This window comes from Bos taurus, chromosome 7 (assembly GCF_002263795.3).
Source record: "Bos taurus isolate L1 Dominette 01449 registration number 42190680 breed Hereford chromosome 7, ARS-UCD2.0, whole genome shotgun sequence".
NCBI lineage: Eukaryota > Metazoa > Chordata > Mammalia > Artiodactyla > Bovidae > Bos > Bos taurus.
The window spans coordinates 32,126,558-32,148,239 of NC_037334.1; the positions used below are offsets into that span (position 1 = coordinate 32,126,558).

General features: G+C 37.0%; 1 pseudogene; it reads right to left on the bottom strand.

Moving 5' to 3' along the window:
* Positions 1-9,267: 9,267 nt before the first annotated feature.
* Positions 9,268-11,616, bottom strand: LOC100140613 (PRELI domain containing protein 3B-like; annotated as a pseudogene).
* Positions 11,617-21,682: the final 10,066 nt, after the last annotated feature.

The window sequence follows — 21,682 nt, forward strand, 5'->3', positions numbered from 1 at the left end:
ATTTTTTGCACCAACATTTGCTCATCACTGTCAGTTTTCCTCCACTCTTTTGGAACAGTGAGTGCATCAGGCTTGGGAACGCATACCAGGGAACTTTGTGGGTAGGAAGGGACTTGCCTCCTAGGGGCAACATATGAAGCAAGGCTGCCTGGAGGCATGCCAGAGGAAGCTGAAACCAAAGCCCAGCAGACAGTCCGACTGTGCTATTATTACAGAGTGACAGATTCCATATAGGCTGCAACGGTTGGGAACTATGGAAACCAGACTAGAGTGAGAGTACACAAGGGTGGCAGACAGAGCTGGAGAAGTCCCAGGAGCTGCAGGACCACAGGCAGATGGTACTTTTATGGGGCATTAGAGGCAGTGGGCTGTGTGGTCATTAGGACATCAGCCCATTTCAGACAACCAATTACAGCTTGTACAGGTTTAAGTGTATTTTACAATATAATTAATGTTTGATACAAACAGTGAATTTAATTTGTGAATTGTGTCAAGTAGCTTTTCTGTATTATCAAACTGAACCAATGGTTTTACATAATAAAAAGCTGAAATTATGCCCCACACAAGAAAGAAATCAAACGCGATCTTTGGTTCAAAATTCTTCACTTGAGCTCTCATATTCGTTTTCCATTTCAGCGCTCAAGTGTCAAATTTCAGCCCTCTGGGTTCATTTATACTTGTTTTTGTAAAATAGATAATAAGCCATTTGGTATCTCTTTAATAATATACTTGTGTAGTCACAGAAAAACCCCACCACCACCAATTTTTGCTGCTTATTTGTGTTTGGCTAACATGATAGCAATTTCATTTTTACTTTTTATTTTATACTGGAGTATAGCCAGTTAACAATGTTGTGATAGTTTCAGGTGGACAGCAAAGGGACTCAACCATACATGTACATGTATCCATTCTCTCCCTGTGTTATTAGGACCTTGTTGGTTATCCATTTAGACATACCAGTGTGTACATGTCCTCAAACCCCTAACTATCTCTTTCCTCCATTTCTTCCCCCAGACAGTCATCAATTCATCACTAACTCTGTGTCTGTTTTGTAAATAAATTCATCTGTATCATTTCTTTTTAGATTTCACATATAAGGAATGTCATATGATATATCTCCTTCTCTGACTTACTTCACTCAGCACGACAATCTCCAGGGCTTCCCATGTTGCTGCAAATTGCATTATTTCGTTCTTTTTAATGGTTGAGTAATATTCCATTGTATGTATTTACCACATCTTCTTTATCCATTACTCTCCTGATGAACATTTACATTGCTTCCATGTCATGTTTTGGTTGTTAGAAATACTGCTGCAGTGAACACTGGGGTGCATGTATCCTTTTGGATCATTTTTTTTTTTTTTCTGGGTATGTGCCCAGGAGGGAGATTGCAGTTATGGTAGCTCTAATAGCAATTTAAATCCTATTTAGATGTATGCTGGAAGGAAATGGCAATCCACTCCAGTATTCTTGCCTGGGGAATTCCATGGACAGAGGAGCCTGGTGGGCTACAGTCCATGGGGTCCCAAAGAGTCGGACTTGATTGAGCAACTAACACAGACTTCTTGAGACACAGCTTTAACACAATCAATTTATGCATGGTAATATTTTAAATATTAACCAGTTTCTTGGTGATTAGTCTAAGAACATGTAATAAATTATCCTAGTTATTGATAAAAGGATAAGATAGTCCAAAGCAAGTGATTCATTCATTGGGTGATAGGAAGGGTAGAGTCAAGCTGGACAGTGGTTTTGGAAGAGTTTCCCATTGGAGTGCTGCATCTTAATTTTGGGTTGACTTGTTGATAAGTTAAGATTTTAATCTTTACAAATGGGAGGAATTTTTTTCTTTATTGACAGTGCCTCCATGAAGTCATGGAAGTATACTCATGGAGATGTCTTCCTGTAGCTCTTAGGAGAGGACTGAGGAGTTAAGCATTCTATGGCTTCTGCAATGAAATTGAGACTCAGAAGTCCAGGTCATCAAACTTTTTCATTTATATCTCAGCATGAGATGGCCAAAGAGGAAGACAGAAATTCTGGGCCCATCTCTCTGGAATCTTAGGAGAGAACCCCTACTGCCAGTCTGGTCTCTATTTTTCCCACACCACAGAGTTCTGATTCCAAGTGGCCTTGGGTGTGTGGTTTCCCACTCTTTTGCATATTTACTTTTTATCTTTCAACATTTAATATACAGATGGATATAATATGGTGGCCCAGTTTAAGATGGACCATAGATGGGTTTTGTTCACTTCCTGTGGCTCTAGGCCAGGAGTAAGGAGAGACAGAGGCTTTCCCTGGGTTGATAAATCATGAACAGACTCATACATATCGATTAGAACTTGGCTCTTAATATTTCCTAGTTGGGTAAATTAACTTCCTTGTGTCTGTTTTCTCTAAAAAAATGGAATTAAAAATAACACATGTCTTATAAGGGCTGCTTGAGGATAGACTGATGATTAAATGAAAGATGTTTAGCCAGTTTCTTCCATGTAATATGTATTCAAAAAGGCTGGTTATTGTTATTATCAAAGAGAAAAAATGTCTCAATCTACTGCTACATTTTCTTTGACCTCTTATGGGGCACCTCCTTAGGTAGATAGGGCTATAAAGAAGGTTGAATATTATGCAATGTAAAGATAGTAAGCAGTTGATAGACAAATTAAATTCCATGTATTCTTAGGGGAATCCTATGTCTAGCATATGTCTAGCATATGTCTAGACCCCTCATAAAAGCTTGATAACTATCATCAAGTTTCTGTATCTGAAGAAACACCATGGAACTCAATTATTTTTAATGAAATTCCCACTTTTCCAAAACATAAATCATGAACAAGTTTTAAAAAAATGAAGGTTGCCTTGGAGACTGTCAAAATATGACTCTACACTGACTTACATTTATCAGTCCTATTTATTACATATTTTATCTTTTAATAAAAAGCCGTTGGTTAGTCAATCATACAATTAATTGTACACTGTATCTCTTCTATCAAAACCTTCAATATGAGACAGAAACATTTTCAGTGTTAGAGATATTTTTCCATTGTGTTGTCATCATTTCCATTTATCAGATGAAGTACTGCAAAGAAAATAATGTTTGGTGGATTGAACGTCTATCTTCAGAAAAAAACTTGATAAATCATGGCATAGCAGGAAAGTGAAACCTGAGAAATTACAATTTGTCTAATGACAAATTAACAGCTAACAAAACAGACAAATGAAACTATGACATTATTTAAATAAGTATTCAGGAAAAATTACTAGCATATTTTATGTTATTAAATCTGAACTAGTTAAAAAAGGGGACTGATGGATTTTACAAATCTGCTATTATCTCGTTATTATAAAATATATTTAAAGACAATTAGCTCCAGATATTTGCAACTTTTTTATAGAATATTTGAGGACTAAAGAATGATAAACTGTCTACTCTGTTCTCCATTTTTAGAAATACAAATCAGATGCTCCCATAGAAGTCAGACTGCAGTTCTGAGAGATAGTATAGTAGATAAAAACAATCCTTTGAGGCAGTAGTTTGAGTTAGAAGATACTTTGTTCCCTTGAACAAGTTTAGTAACCTTGAAGCTTCATATTTCTCATCTGTACAGGTGAGATGTACACCTTATAGGTGTACATAAGGTGTACACCTTATAGGTGGATTCTATATGATTTTTAATAAATCAATTCATTTGAAGTTTTTAGAAAAATTTGCCACATAAAAGCATTCTGCCAGTTAATATTATCATTATTTTTATTATTGTTATTGCTACTACTGTTATTCTATATAAAGCTATTGGTTGGCCAAATTTAGGAACTCATTCTTGGCAATTCAAAATTTGCTTTAAAAAAAAAAAACTTACTTTAAGATTAACTTATAAAGTGTTTGTTCTAACATATCAAGGTTAAAAGAAAAAAAGAGGTGAGGTTATAATAGACCAGAGGCTTCTTACTGTCCAAATAAATCACCACTGAAATTCTCATCATTATTAATAACTTTAGAAAAATATGCATTATCATTTAAATTGGTGACATGTTGTTACATGTATCTTGGACTAGTTATGAAGAAAGTTAGTGATTAATATTTCTTAATTTCATTTCCTACAATGCATATATGTTGGAGTAGTTGGCAACTTAGATTCTGGATGTTGTAGCAAAAACCCTGGACAGCTAAGAAATGAGATCCAGATGAGATACTTTGATTTCATAACTACATGCCTTCAGAAACAGTCTTGAGTATTTATCAAGCCTCTTACAGTTCAAAATTCTACAAGTCTGAGAGTAATGATGGAACTGTGGTAAGGATACTAATTCAGAGTAATAACTTAATCTTACGTAATTAACTCGAAGCCAAGCTCAAAAAAGCCTTCAGTATAAAATATAGGAAAACTCGTTTATGATAAAATAATGTATTGTGTGAATTTTAAAGTTCTGTTTAAGTGTTTTAAGTTCGTTCTACCACCGCATTTTGTGTACAGAGGCAGAGAGTTGTGTGTGTGTGTGTGTGTGTGTGTGTATGTATATATATATATATATATATATATACACACACACTTAACTTTTAAGTAAATATATTCTATTTCTCCAATTAGGTGGTACATACCTCAAAAAAGGAAGCTCAGGTATGTACCACCTAACAGACAAAATAGAATATATTCTTAAAAGTTACATATCCATAGTTTTTTTCAACAAGTAACTGATATTCTTTTTAAAAGTTACCTCTAAAGTTGTGAAAATATTTTGTATACTTGAAATTGTATTTTTCTACTTAGATACATTTAGTGCAGGAAGTATACATCCCAGGCAAGGAAAATGGTGTGAACTAAAGCTTGATAGTAGGGATATATATGGCTTGTGTAGGAGTAGTGTGTAGACTAGTTTGGAAGGAACAGAGGGTTTGGGGGAGTGGACAGAGAGCTTCAAACTAGGATGGAGAACATATTGCTGACTGCCTTGACTACCTGTTAAAAACATATAACATAGTTCGCTAGAAAATGTAGAATGATCACAAGTTTTTAAAAAGATTGTAATATATGCAAAGTGTTTTTTTTTATAGTGAAATTAATCTGGCAGCACTGTGGAGGTGAATTGGATATGAACGAGAATAGAGTCAATGAGCTAGTTAAGACTGGTTTAGCAGCAATAGAAATGTAGAAGGAGGAATAAATGCAAGTGATGTGAGTCCTGTAGTGCAAATATAATCTTATTCATCATTGCATCTTAAGCACATAGTATAACAGATGCTTTATTTAAGCACAAAAATTTGTTTATTAAATAGATATTGAAAAATTTTATTTTAAACAGAAAAAATGTTTTAATTTACACATGAATTCTAAAAAAAAGGAGACCTAAGAAGTGACAAAAAGCACTTTTATACTTTTTAGACAGTTCAGTTCAGTTCAGTCACTCAGTCGTGTCCAACTCTTTGAGATGCCATGAATCGCAGCATGCCAGGACTCCCTGTCCATCACCAACTCCTGGAGTTCACTCAGACTCACGTCCATCGAGTCAGTGATGCCATCCAGCCATCTCATCCTCTGTTGTCCCCTTCTCCTCCTGCCCCCAATCCCTCCCAGCATCAGAGTCTTTTCCAATGAGTCAACTCTTTGCATGAGGTGGCCAAAGTACTGGAGTTTCAGCTTAGCATCATTCCTTCCAAAGAAATCCCAGGGCTGATCTCCTTCAGAATGGACTGGTTGGATCTCCTTGCAGGCCAAGGGACTCTGAAGAGTCTTCTCCAACACCACAGTTCAAAAGCATCAATTCTTCAGCGCTCAGCTTTCTTCACAGTCCAACTCTCACATCCATACATGACCACTAGAAGAACCATAGCCTTGACTAGACGGACCTTTGTTGGCAAAGTAATGTCTCTGCTTTTGAATGTGCTATCTAGGTTGGTCATGACTTTCTTCCAAGGAGTAAGCGTCTTTTAATTTCATGGCTGCAATCACCATCTGCAGTGATTTTGGAGCCCAGAAAAAGAAAGTCTGACACTGTTTCCACTGTTTCCCCATCTATTTACCATGAAGTGATGGGACCGGATGCCATGATCTTCATTTTCTGAATGTTGAGCTTTAAGCCAACTTTTTCACTCTCCTCTTTCACTTTCATCAAGAGGCTTTTGAGTTCCTCTTCACTTTCTGCCGTAAGGGTGGTGTCATCTGCATATCTGAGGTTATTGATATATCTCCCGGCAATCTTGATTCCAGCTTGTGCTTCTTCCAGCCCAGCGTTTCTCATGAAGTACTCTGCATATAAGTTAAATAAGCAGGGTGACAATATATAGCTTTGATGTACTCCTTTTCCTATTTGGAACCAGTCTGTTGTTCCATGTCCAGTTCTAACTGTTGCTTCTTGACCTGCATACAGGTTTCTCAAGAGGCAGGTCAGGTGGTCTGGTATTCCCATCTCTTTCAGAAATTTCCACAGTTTATTGTGATCCACACAGTCAAAGGCTTTGGCATAGTCAATAAAGCAGAAATAGATGTGTTTCTGGAAGTCTTGCTTTTTAAATGATCCAGTGGATGTTGGCAATTTGATCTCTGGTTCCTCTGCCTTTTCTAAAACCAGCTTGAACATCTGGAAGTTCACAGTTCACATATTGCTTTTAGACAAAGAAACCACAAATTTCTGAGGAAGTGGCAGGATCGAGAAACTTGGGCTTTTGGTGCATATTTAGTGAAGAACCTAAACAGTTTGGGCTTGAGGCAGTAAATAAAGAAGGAACATGGTTTGTTTATTAGACCTCTTTGACTGAATTCCCAGCTTTGGCAGTAAGAGTGTCCTTCTACCCCGAGATGCAGGGAGGGCACCTTTCACACAGGGGATTCATTTCTAGCTTTTGCAGAGACAAGAGAGGAGAGTCAGGGTGTCGTTCTTTCATAGGCCATTATTATGTAGTTTTAACTTGACATAATATGCCACTTTGGCATTTTTAGGGATGGCCCATCCTAAGCCCCCGTGTTGATGAGGATTCACCTCCCCTCTTATTTTGTTCCTCAGCCCTGGGGAGGGAGTGGCTTTCTGTAGTTATTGATCTGGGCTGCCTTGACATTCCCCTTCATATCCCATTTCCTGCATAACCAACTTTCTGCCTCAAATATCTTCTTTTTAAAAATTTTTTATTTATATTAGAGTATATGATTTACCAGAGAAGGCAATGGCACCCCACTCCGGTACTCTTGCCTGGAAAATCCCATGGATGGAGGAGCCTGGTAGGCTACAGTCCATGTGGTCGCTGAAGGTCGGACACGACTGAACGACTTCACTTTCACTTTTCACTTTCATGCATTGGAGAAGGAAATGGCAACCCACTCCAGTGTTCTTTCCTGGAGAATCCCAGGGACGGGGGAGCCTGGTGGGCTGCCATCTATGGGGTCACACAGAGTCGGACACGGCTGAAGCAACTTGGCAATTAGCAATATGATTTACAGTGTTATATTAGTTTCAGGTATACAGCAAAGTGATACAGTTTTCTGCATACAAAGAACTTAATCATGTCCAACTCTTTGCGACCACACAGACTGTAGCCCATCAGGCTCCTCTGTCCACGGAATTCTCCAGGCAAGACTGGAGTAGGTAGCCATTCCCTTCTCCATGGAAGTTTCCAACCCAGGGATTGAACCTGGGTCTTTACTGTCTGAGCTACCAGGTTATACGTGTGTGTGTGTGTATACACATCTATTTTACATATATATAATATATATATACACACACACACACATATATTCTTCAGATTCCTTTTTCATGTGGGTTATTACAGAGTATTGAGTAGAGGTTCCTGTGCTATACAGTAGGGTATTGTTATCTATTTTATATGTATTTTTTTGTGTATTAGTATTAATCTCAACCTCCTCTAATTTTCCCCCACCCCCTCATTTTCTGTTTGGTAACTATAAGTTTATTTTCTAGGTCTGTGAGTCTGTTTCTGTTTTCTAAATAAATTCATTTGTTTCATTTTTTAAGATTCGACATATAAGTGATATCATATGATATCTGTCTTTCTCTGACTTCCTTTAGTATGATAATCTCTAGATTCATCTATATTGATGGAAATGGCATTATTTTATTGTTTTTATGGCTGAGTAATATTCCACTGTGTACATGTATCACATCATCTTTATCCATTCCTCTGTTGGTGGGCATTTAGGTTGCTTCCATGTCAGCTATTTCAAATAGTACTGCAATAATTATTGGTTGCATGTGTCTTTGCAAAATATAATTTTCTCCAGATATATACCCAGGAATGGGATTGATGGATTACATGGTAGTTCTGTTGTTAGTTTTCCATATGTATATTTTTCATAGTGGTTGGGAAATTTACATTCCCACCAACAGTGTAGGAGGGTTCCCTTTGTTCCACATCCTCTCCAGCATTTATTGTTTGTAGACTTTTTCATGATGGCCATTTTGACTAGTGTGAGGAAATAGTTCATTGTTGTTTTAATTTGCATTTCTCTGCTAATTAGCACTGTTGGCAGTGTTGAGCACCTTGTGCTTTTTGGCCATCTATATATCCCACTTTTTTTTTTTTTTCTGGTAATGACTTTATTTTTTCAGTTAACATAACCAACCCATGATACAGCATACTAAATCCTAAAGTACAAATCCAAGTAAGGTAATACCTTTACTAAGTTACAAAACTTTGGCAAATCAGTACAGTACTCTTTAACACAATATAATGTACTTTTGTTGGAGTCATTTATTACTTTCGTGATAATTTTTACTCCAAAATAATGTTATCTGGGTATGAAATGAAAACATAATGATTTTTAATGGTGGTTTATAGCAGAGCAAATTATTTTATGCAGTTAATGTCTTTTTAAAATGATACAGTTTCTCCTTTAAAAGTGAGTTCCCTCATGTAAGCACTCCAAGATTACTGAAACAGGGCAGTTGTGCATATACAGAGGGGGCTCTGTTTGCTTCTGAGGTTGGTCCAAAGCCAGATAGAATTCCAATGAATGAAAAGCTTTAAAATTCTACCTTAAAGAGGTTTCACCAGCCAATACCAATTTCCGAACATACTTTTCAAAAATTGTTAAAATTTTGCATGTATTGAATTCTCAAAATCAGTCATTTCTGACCATATGAATTTCAGCTGATCCCTTTTATTTAGAAACCCTGACCTCTTTGGTTTGATCAAGTCACATAGCTTTAGCTTATTAAAAAGAATTCTACCTAAAATAGGGTTGTATTTTTTAAATAACAAATAAATATACTGCCAGCTTGTAGAGACTTGGGGAACTGGGTGCCGTGTATCAACTTTCATTATGATTTCTTCACAAATGCTGCTGCTGCCATTGGTGTCTGTCCTGCCAAAGCTGTCAGTTCCTCAATTTCAACATTTAGTTTATGTATTACACACTCCACTGATTCTCAGCCTTTATTCAGTTCAGTTCAGTCTCTCAGTTGTATCTGACTCTTTGTGACCCCATGGACTGCAGCACGCTAGGCCTCCCAGTCCATCACCAACTCCTGGATTTACTCAAACTCATGTCCATTGAGTTGGCGATGCCATCCAACCATCTCATCCTCTGCCATCCCCTTCTCCTCCTGCCTTCAATCTTTCCCAGCATCAGGGTCTTTTCAGATAAGTCAGTTCTTCTCATCAGGTGGCCAGAGTACTGGAGTTTCAGCTTCAGCATCAGGCCTTCCAATGAATATTCAGGACTGATTTCCTTTAGGATGGACTGGTTGGATCTCCTTGCAGTCCAAGGGACTCTCAAGAGTCTTCTGCAACACTACAGTTCAAAAGCATTAATACTTCAGCACTCAGCTTTCTTTATAGTCCAACTCTCACATCCATACATGACCATTGGAAAAACCATAGCTTTGACTAGATGGACCTTTGTTGGCAAAGTAATGTCTCTGCTTTTTAATGTACTGTCTAGGTGGGTCATAGCTTTTCTTCCAAGGAGCAAGCATCTTTTAATTTTATGGCTGCAGTCACCATCTGCAGTGATTTTGGAGCCCAAAAAAATAAAGTCTGACACTGTTTCCACTGTTTCCCCATCTATTTCCCATGAAATGATGGGACCAAATGCCATGATCTTCGTTTTCTGAATGTTAAGCTTTAAGCCAACTTTTTCACTTTCCTCTTTCACTTTTATCAAGAGGCTTTTTAGTTCTTCTTCACTTTCTGCCATAAGGGTGGTGTCATCTGCATATCTGAGGTTATTGCTATTTCTCTCGGCAATCTTGATTCTAGCTTGTGATTCCTCCAGCCCAGTGTTTCTCATAATGTACTCGGTATATAAGTTAAATAAGCAGGGTGACAGTATACAGCCTTGACGTATTCCTTTCCCGATTTGGAACCAGTCTGTTGTTCCATGTCTAGTTCTAGCTGTTGCTTCCTGACCTGCATACAAATTTCTCCAGAGGCAGGTCAGGTGGTCTGATATTCCCATCTGTCTAAGAATTTTCCAGAGTTTGTTGTGATCCAAATGGTCAAAAGCTTTGGCATAGTCAATAAAGCAGAAATAGATGTTTTTTTCTGGAACTCTATTGCTTTCTTGATGATCTAGTAGATATTGGCAATTTGTTCTCTGGTTCCTCTGCCTTTTCTAAATCCAGCTTGAACATCTGGAAGTTCACGGTTCATGTACTGTTGAAGCCTGGCTTGGAGAATTTAAAGCATTACTTTGCTAGCGTGTGAGATGATTGCAATTGTGTAGTTTGAACATTCTTTGGCATTGCCTTTCTTTGGGATTGGAATGAAAACTGACCTTTTCCAGTCCTGTGACCACTGCTGAGTTTTCCAAATTTGCTGGCATATTGAGTGCAGCACTTTCACAGCATCATCTTTCAGGATTTGAAATAGCTCAACTGGAATTCCATCACCTCCACTAGCTTTATTTGTAGTGATGCTTCCTAAGGCCCACTTTACTTCTCATTCCAGGACGTCTGGCTCTAGGTGAGTGATCACAACGTTGTGGTTATCTGGGTCATGAAGATCTTTTTTGTACATTTCTTCTGTGTTCTTGCCACGTTTTCTTAATATCTTCTTTTTCTTTGTTAGCATTTGATGATATCGTACTTGCCATCAGCCCTTCAAGGTAACTGCTGAGACTGATCTCTTTCACGGTAATTATGGCTTCTCGAGTCAAGTATTTTTTTCTGGGTCTTGAGGATGTGATTTATATATATCTCTCATCTACTGAAACCATATTTGTAAATGAAATATTTGTAGATTTAAGTTCCATTATGGATCCACTACAGAATATTCTTGCATATATGTTTTGGTTCTTGCTGCACCAATAATAGATTTCACAATGGAAGGCAGTTCCCACTCTGTGCTGAGAAGTCTATGGCTGTGCAACCTTCCAGAGGGGTATATGTGTCTGTCCAGTACATCAGCTCCAACCACACTCGGGTTCATAGAGTTTGGGTGTTTCTGCATTGCAGCTGTTGTAAAAATTTCCCATGGGTGGTCAAAGACGTGCTCTGAAGTCCAGATCTTCATGGTGATGGTGGCCAGTACAGTTTCCCGGTGATGCTAGGTCACAAATGAGGCAAAGAGACCACTCTTGCCCAAGCTCTGCCCCTCAGCCACCCTGCCAGCTGCCCAGTGTATATCTTCTTTTTTTAATGGAAATGTCTTTTTAGATCTTGTGCCCACTTGGGGGTTGGGTTATTTGGCTTTTTGATCTTGAGCTGCATGAGCAGTTCATAAATTTTGGAGATTAATCCCTTGTTGGTCACATTATTTGCAAATATTTTCTCCCATTCTGTGTGTTGTTTTTCTGTTCTGTTTATGGTTTCCTTTACTGAGCAAAGGCCTTTAAACCTAATTAGGTCCCATTCATTTTTTATTTTTGTTCTTATTTTCATTATTCTAGGAGGTGGATGCAAAAAGATACTGCTGTGATGTACATCAAAGAGTGTTCTGTCTATGTTTCCTTCTAGGAGTTTTATAGTATACAGTCTTAATTTAGGTCTTTAATCCATTTTCAGTTTATTTTTGTGTATGGTATTAAAATTTTAATTTAATTCTTTTACATGTAGCTGTCCAATTTTCTCTGCACTACTTTTTGAAGGGACTCTTTTCTTCTTGTACATTATTGCCTCCTTGATCATCGATTAAGGTGACCATAGGTGCATGGGTTTATTTCTTGGTTTTCTATCCTATTATATTGATCTATATTTCTGTTTTTCTGTCAGTGCCATACTGTTTTGATGACTGTAGCTTTGTAGTATAGGCTGAAGTCAGGGAGACTGACTCCTCCATCTCCTTTTTTCTGCCACTAAGGGTTGCTTTGGCTGTTTGGGTTTGTGTGTGTGTGCGTTTCCATACTAACTTTGAACTTTTTGTTCTTGTTCTGCAAAAAATGCCATTGTTAACTTGATAGGCATTGCACTGAATCTGTATATTGCCTTGGGTAGTATAGTTATTTGACAATACTAATTCTTCTAATCCAAGAATATGGTATATCTTTCCATCTGTTTGTGTCATCTTCAATTTTGGTCATATCAATGTCTTACAGTTTTCAGAGTATAAGACTTTTGCCTCCTTAGATAGGTTTGCTCCTACTTTTTTTTTTTTTTTTTGATGTGATGGCAAATGAGGTTGTGTCCTCTCAATTATCAAAGAAATCAGATAATTTCTTTCTGAGCTTTCATTGTTAGTGTATAGGAATGCAAGATATTTCTGCGTATTAATTTTGTATTCTTCAACTTTACTAGATTCATTGATTAGCTTTAGTAGTTTTCTGGTGGCGTCTTTAGGATTTCCTATCTATAGTATCATATCATCTGGAGACAGTGACAGTTTTACTTTTTTTTTTTTTTTTTTCCGATTTGGATTCCTTTTTCTTCTTTTTCTTCTGATTGCTGGCCTAGGACATCCAAAACCAAATTGAATAGAAGTGATGACAGTGGACATCCTTGTCTTATTCTTGATCTTAGAGGGAATGCGTTCAGCTTTTCACTGTTGAGTATAGTATTAGCTGTAGGTTTGTAATATATGACCTTTATTATGTTGAATGATGCTCTTTCTCAGAGAAGGCAATGGCACCCCACTCCAGTACTCTTGCCTGGAAAATCCCATGGATGGAGGAGCCTGGTAGGCTGCAGTCCATGGGGTCGCTGAGAGTTGGACACAACTGAGCGACTTCACTTTCATGCGTTGGAGAAGGAAATGGCAACCCACTCCAGTGTTCTTGCCTGGAGAATCCCAAGGACGGGGGAGCCTGGTGGGCTGCCGTCTATGGGGTTGCACACAGTCAGACACAACTGAGGCGACTTAGCAGCAGGAGCATGCTCTCTCTATGCCCACTTCCTGCAGAGTTTTTGTTTTAAATAAGTGTTGGATTTTATCAAAAGCTTTTTCTGCATCTATTGAGATGATCAGATGGATTTTATCCTCAGTTTGTTAATGTGGTATATCATACCGATTGATCTGTCGATATCAAAAAAAATTATTACATCCCTGGGATGAATCCAACTTGATCATGATGTATCATCCTTTTAATATATTGGATTAATTTTTAAGGGTTTTTGCATCTATGTTCATCAGTGATATCTGTAATTTGTGTGTGTGTGTGTGGTATCTTTGTCTGGTTTTGAAGGTGATGGTGACCTTATAGAATAAGTTAGGGAGTGTTCCTTCCTCTAATTTTTGGGATAGTTTGATAAGGATACATTTTAACTCTTTTCTAAGTGTTTGATAGTATTTGCCTGTGAAGCCATCTGGTCCTGGACTTTTGTGTTTTGGAAGATTTTTAGTCAGTTTCAGTTTTAGTGCTTGTGATTGGTCTGCTCATATTTTCTTTTTCTTCTTGGTTCAGACTTGGAAGGTTGTATGTTTCTAAGAACTTTTCCATTTCTTCTAGGTTGTCTATTTTATTGGCATATAATTCTTTTTCGTAGACCCTTGTGATACTTTGTATTTCTGTGGTGTCTAACTTCTCCTTTCTCATTTCTAATTTTCTTGATTTGAGCCCTCTCCGTTTTTTTTCCTTGATGAGTGTGGCTAAAGGTTTATCAATTTTGTTTGTTTTTTCATAGGACCAGAGTTTAGTTTTATTGATCTTTTCTATTGTTTATTTCTGTTTCATTCTGTGATATGATTGTTTTCCAGTTTGTGAGTCACCCACCCAGTGGGTATAGGATTTGATTGTATCTTACCATCTCATTGTGGCTTCTACTTTGTCTTTGGAAGTTAACTACCTTTTGTGGTAGGTTCCTATCCTTTTTTGAATGTTTTTTTCAGCAGTTAGTTGTGATTTTGGTGTTTTTATGAGAATAGGTGAGCTTAAGTCCTTTTGCCCCATGATCTTGTCTCCTCTTTCTCCCTCTTCTCTTTTTCTAGAAAATCCCCAAAATTTCCAGTCATGTGATATGGGTGGGATTAAATCCACACAATCACCTTACCAAAATAGAGGATCACATTCCCCTGATCCTCACAATCAGAGGTTGACAAAGGAAGTGGTTGGCTCAAGGAAGTTCAAGATTTTGTGTGGGGTTTGCAAGAAGAGAACATATTTCCGCCTTCCTATAAGAGACATGTAACTCTTGTCAAAGCTATCTAACCTAAAAGTACAAGGATGTTCATGTTTAGATAAAATATATATTGTGGAAAAGAATGGAGGGTCAGAATGAAATCAAGAGCTTATTAGTATTATTGGGTCACTACATCTTTAATTTTTCAGTTACCTGAAGCACTAAATACCTTTTTTCCTAATACTTTCAACTGAAGGGAGTTTACCTAATACAAAGTCAAATAGGGATTAAATTTCCTGCTTCCTCTAATGCCTTATGAGAATTGGTTTTTGAACATTGTATATATTTAAACAAATTGAAATAAGATCTCCTATTTATTAGTCTTTCCCTCTTCCTCTTGAATTAGAAATGAACCTTCATAATTGAACAGGATATATGGGAAACAGAAAATAATAGATAATTTTATGGCTAGAATAAAGTATCAGGTGGTATTTTCTATGTACATGGTGATGATTTAAATAAATAATGATGATTTTATGCATAGCAAAATACAAGGACAGTTTTATTCATTGACTAAGTTATACCAGTGTCATCAAATTTGGTTTGTGTGCCAAAATAGCCCAGGTTGGAGGCCATAATTGCTGATAGCAGTTCAAAAGTGATTTTACAATGTGCCAAACAACCAAATTCAACTTGAAATTTCAACTCAATTTATATATGTAAACATAGAAGTTATTTCTTCAAACTTTATAAACTGGTGCTGAGTAGATTTTTTTTCCACATGTAAAAAGAAGTGATTTTGTATATATTCATTGACTATTGTCACCATATATGTTGACTATATGTGTGTGTATATATATATATATATATGTATGTATATACACACATGTACCTATACATGTCTATTTATATAATCTCTTTACACATATAAAATGTACACGTGGTATATAATATTTTTCTATAAAAATATATTTACCTGAAAGTATGCTATTTTCTAGTCTCCTTATACAAGTCTAAAGAAATTGTTTTTATACAACTATTCTTCTTCTATAAATATACATAAATTTTGGAGAAAGCAATGGCACCCCACTCCAGTACTCTTGCCTGGAAAATCCCATGGAAGAAGGAGCCTGGAAAGCTGCAGTCCATGGGGTTGCTGAGGGTTGGACACGACTGAAGGACTTCACTTTCACTTTTTACTTTAATGCATTGGAGAAAGAAATGGCAACCCACTCCAGTGTTCTTGCCTGGAGAATCCCAGGGACAGAGGAGCCTGGTAGGAGGCCGTCTATGGGGTCACACAGAGTTGGACACAACTGAAGCGACTTAGAAGCAGCAGCAGCAGCAGCAGCAGCATATATAAATTTGATTTTGAGAGAACATATTTGAACAGTATGGCACTGACTCACTAATACAGGAATATTATCAAAGTAAACTGTAAGGAAAATTGTGCAATAAACTTTTTGACAATTTTTTTTCTTTTAGAATCAAGTTAGACTAAAGTGTAATGTAGAAAAAAAGATATGTGGCCTCAAGTTGTACTCAGTAATTCTATGCATACTTATAGATATGACAGAAATATTATAATAATAAAGATAATGTTTTTTATAGAAAACTTCAAATGGGTGTGAGGTTAGAGAAGTCATGGGAGTTTTTATTTTCAAAATGATTTCTAGAATACTGTTGTCATCTTAAATTTTTAATCAGTTTAATGAATAGCTACTGTAAAACTTATGAGGAAAAAATCTGCAAATGAGATGCATTTTTATTCTGAAGAATATTTTTACAAAGAGATAGCATTCTCATGTTTATCAAAAGATTATGGGTCATTGTTTTTAGAAGAAAACCATTTCCTCCTCTCATACTTTTTAGTCATGTCCCAATGATCCTCTGGAGGAGGTGCCCCCTGAGAGCAAACTGGGTTCACAATTAATGTACTGACTCCTCCAGGAAACAGGGCTGTGGCGGCTGCTTAACTATTCTGCTGCCATATTCCACAATGACACTTTGGGTCCAAAGAAAGAGAATAAAACTGCTTGTCCCCAGGTATAAATAACAATTTGGGTGATGAAAAATGAATGAAAATAGCTCAAATCCACCTTTCCCGTAAGAAATGAAATAATTGGTCCCAACAATAAAAGAATCCATTGACAAAGATAACAATTTCTAAGCCTCCTAGAAATTTGCAGTCTAATATAATATGTGTTTCCCTAATTTTGAAGTCCTCCCTTATGGCTCAGATGGTAAAGAATCTGCCTAAAATTCAGGAGACCCAGGTTCAATTCCTGGTTTGGGAAGATCCCCTAAAGAAGGGCAAGAAGGCCATCCACTCTAGAATTCTTGCCTGGAGAATTCCATGGACAGAGGAGCCTGGCAGGCTGCAGTCCATGGGATTGCAAAGAGCTGGACATGACTGAGCAACTAACACTTTCTCCCTATTTTTAAGAGAAAATTTGAAGGCTATTTTTTTTGAAAAAAATTCATTTATGTGTGTTAGTTGCTCAATCATGTCTGATTATTTGTGACCCCATGGACTGCAGCCCACCAGGCTCCTCTTTTCATGGAATTCTCCAAGCAAGAATAATGGAGTGGGTTGCCATTTCCTTCTCTAGGGAAAAAAATTCATACATTATTTCAATTTTTACTTATATTTTTATAAAAAATACATGCAATTTAAAACATATATAAATTTAAAAATATGCAATTTTATTATTTAAATTTTTATTTAAAAATACATGCAATTTAAAACAGTTGAAGATCCCCAGTGAAAACAGTGTCATTTCAGTTTTCTAATCTTGATTATCAGCAATGATCAGAGTTGTTGGCTTCTTGTGTATCCTATAAATATTCTACATCCTTCATGCATCTTAGTTCAGATATGTAAATATATTTGTTACATGATTTTGCAGTGGATTTCTAGAACAAGGGTGTTTAAGTCAGGGTAGACTAAGTTACATTATAGTAACCGATATCAAAGTGTAAGAGACATAAAACACCAAAGTTTAATTTTCACTTATGTTACATGCTCATTTACAGTCAATTGAGGTCTCCATGCAGCCTGGAGTGATGAAGCAGCCAGTGTCAGGAACATTCATCTGTGGAGTTGATTTCTATTTCTAGTTTGTGGTCTGCAAATTTGCTTCAGTCAGTTTAGTTCAGTTGCCCAGTCATGTCTGACTCTTTGCTAACCCATGGACTGCAGCACGCCAGGCTTTCCTGTCCATCACCAACTCCTGGAGCTTGCTCAAACTCATGTCCATCCAGTCAGTGATGCCATCCAACCATCTCATCCTGTGCTTTCCCAGCATCAGGGTCTTTTCCAATGAGTCAGTTCTTCGCATCAGGTGGCAAAAGTGTTGGAGCTTCAGCTTCAGCATCAGTCCTTCCAGTGAATAATCAGCACTAATTTCCTTTAGGATTGACTGGTTGGATCTCCTTGCAGTCCGAGAGACTCTCAAGAGTCTTTTCCTACATTACAGTTCAAAAGCATCAATTCTTTGGCACTCAGCCTTCTTTATGGTCCACTTCTCACATCCATACATGACCACTGGAAAAACCATAGCTTTGACTAGATGGAACTTTGTCAGGAAGGTAATGTCTCTGCTTTTTAATATTCGGTCTAGGCTGGTCATAGCTTTTCTTCCAAGGAGCAAGTGCCTTTCAATTTCATGGCTGTAGTCACCATCTGCAGTGCTTTTGGAGCCCAAGAAAATAAAGTCTGTCACCGTTTCCATTGTTTCCTGATCTATTTGCCACGAAGTGATGGGACTGGATGCTATGATGTTCATGTTTTGAATAATGAGTTTTAAGTCAGCTTTTCACTGATATTTCTCCTGGCAGTCTTGATTCCAGCTTGTGCTTCATCCAGCCTGTCATTTCACATGATGTACTCTGCATGTAAGTTAAATAAGCAAGGTAACAATACATAGACTTGATGTACTCCTTTCCCAATTTGGAACCAGTCCATTGTCCCATGTCCAGTTCTAACTGTTGCTTCTTCTTTTTTTTTTTTAAACTGTTGCTTCTTAACCTTGAGAGATTTCTCAGGAGGCATGTAAGGTGGTCTGGCATTCCCATCTCTTTAAAAATTTTCCAATTTGTTGTGACCCACATAGTCAAAGGGTTTGGCATAGTCAATAAATCAGAAGTAGATGTTTTTCTGGAACTCTCTTGCAAATTTCCCTACTTGCTCAAATTTATTTGTATCCAACAACCAAGACAATACCCATGGGACTGTTGTGGCCATTCAGACATACACAGAATGGCAAAAAAATCAAGTTGCCTAACATACATGTTTTCAAGCTAAGATCAAACAAGGTGATGCAGTGCCCTCTTGTTCAAGTCTTATACTATAAACAATTGACTTTTAATGAAGTCTATTTAGTGCCATTTTTTTTTTTTTTGCTTTGTTAGTGATTTTGCTTTTTAAGACGGCCACAAGTCTAGTGTTGAAGTGCTGTCTCATGTTCATAAGCATAAGAAGGCTGTGATGTGCTTTATGGAGAAAATAATGTTTGATAAATTTTATTCAGGCCTGAGTTATAGTCCATTGGCTGTGAATGCACTGTTACTGAATCAACAGTACAGTACATCCAGGAAAAGAAAAAGAAATTTACATATCTGTATGTGAGCCTGCTCCAGAAAGGGCTAAAGTAACACCTACAGTATTAAGATTCAAGCTATATAGTAACATCTGAAGCTAAAGGAAGGATGAAAAATAGTTAAATTTGTGGACTCATGAGAGGACAATCAATTTAAAAAAAAGAATATTGCATAGTATTGTTACAAGGCTGAAAAATAAGATAATTTACAGTCGTGTTATCCAGCAGTGAAAACACTCATTTTAGCTACTACTATTTTACTATAAAGAAAAACTGCATTTAAATTTTGTAAGAAATATATATTCCATAATATCTTTAGGCAGAAACATATATAAAACATGTATTATTAGTTGTATTGATCAGTTAATAGAAAGTAACCTAACCATGTATTTCTCCTAGGAGCTGTGATGTAGGATTTGTTACTTCACTATTCATAGAGATTTTTAAAAATTTATTTATTTATTTTAATTGGAGGCTAATCACTTTACAATATTGCAGTGGTTTTTCCCATACACTGACATGAATCAGCCATGGGTGTACATGTGTTCCCCATAGAGATTTTATAGAACAAAACTACTGTAAATTGTTGACTATAGCTTGCATTTGGTCTTAAAGACTAGAAGTGACACACATCCTTTCTGTTCATGTATCATTGCACAAAGCAAGTCACGTGACTATTACTGGCTTCCAGGGGGTAAGGAAGGATAATTTTCCCCCAGGAAAGGAAAACTCGATATTGGTGAATGGCAATCCATCTACTAAAAGGGGTTTGAAATAGCCAAGTATCTTCTAACTTCCAAGCCACTTGTATTCCTAACAGCATCTGAGAGTGCCTGTTTCCCCACACACTCACATACTGATATAGGGAATTGAAAAAGTAGGTCAAATAGTGCATCTCTTTCTCCACACCCTGTGTAACTTCTGTAAATATGTTTCTGACCAAGGAGAATATTATCGTTTCTTTGAGAGTTTCTGATAAATTGTTGCCCTCATTGTCTTTTTTTTTTTCTTATAAGACTACTCCTACTTCTGTCATGAATGGAGGAATACTGGGAAAATATTCTTTTTCTGGCTAGCAAAATAAGATTACCTATATTTATATATTTTACCTAGGTGAATATCCTTTTAAAAAAATTCTGAACAGATTTAGAATCTTAGATTTATTTTGGTATGTAACAGTGTATATGAGTCGTTGGAAAATTGTGGAAGAAATAGATCCTGCCCCTGGTGTCTGTTTAATATTTTAAGATCCTATAATCATTTAAGAAATTCTTATTCAGAGTGATAATCTGTCCCAACATCAGCCTTTGTTCTCAGGAATTCACAATCCATCTTGTCAGCTTGTTCTATCAATTACTGAATGAAATATATCAATCTCTCTTTGCAGTTTTTGTATTTGTCTTCTGTAGCTTTTTTTTTTTTTTTTCAATTTTTCTTTGTATGTTTTGAGACCATGTTATTCTGTGGGAAGATTTTTTTTTAATTTAATTTTATTTAACTTTACAATATTGTATTGGTTTTGCCATATATCAAAATGAATCTGCCACAGGTATACATGCCACAGGTATACATCCTGAACCCTCCTCCCTCCTCCCTCCCCATACCATCCCTCTGGGTCGTCCCAGTGCACCAGTCCCAAGCATCCAGTATCTTGCATTGAACCTGGACTGGCGACTCGTTTCATATATGATATTATACATATTTCAATGCCATTCTCCCAAATCATCCAACCCTCTCCCTCTCCCACATAGTCCAAAAGACTGTTCTGTATCATTTTGGTGAGCTGAGTCTTTTTACTTCATTTTATCCTCTTAAAGTCCTTTTGTTTGTAATTAATAATTTTGATTAATATTTACATGATATACCTGATTTCCTTTTTTCAGTTTCAGTTTTTCTCTAATTTTGTGCTGTTAATATATCAAATGCATTTTAATACAGTTTGAAAATCTTTGTATTTTTATTGGAATGCTATGCTATGCTGTGCTAAGTCACTTCAGTCGTGTCCAACTCTGTGCGACCCCATAGACGGCAGCCCACCATGCTCCCCAGTCCCTGGGATTCTCCAGGCAAGAACACTGGAGTGGATTGCCATTTCCTTCTCCAATGCATGAAAGTGAAAAGAGAAAGTGAAGTCGCTCAGTCGTGTCGGACTCTTAGCGACCCCATGGACTGCAGCCTATCAGGCTCCCCCATCCATGGGATTTTCCAGGCAAGAGTACTGGAGTGGGGTGCCATTGCCTTCTCTGTTTTATTGGAATACCGACTACATTTATTGCAATTACTAATATATTTGAAATTCTGCTACCAAACTATGATCTTCCTTGACTTTCCCAAACTCTTGTTCAGCCAGATAGGCATAGCTTCTTAGCTGTAAATTCCTGAGGTGTGCTTCATACACCAGTCTTCTGCATCAGCTAAATTATGGAAGCTATGTAGAATGTCCTTGAGAAGCCTCTTCCTTTGATTTAATGTAGAAGGAAGCCTTCTCCCCTCATTGCCATGGGGTAATACTAGCTCACTGGCATGACTTTCCAAGGCAATTCTCTCTGTGAAGATTAAACTTTAAATTAAAAAAAAATTAGGTGAGGTGGCTAATGTTGTAGAACCTCAAATGTTTCTCATGTTCTGGCATTGATGAACCA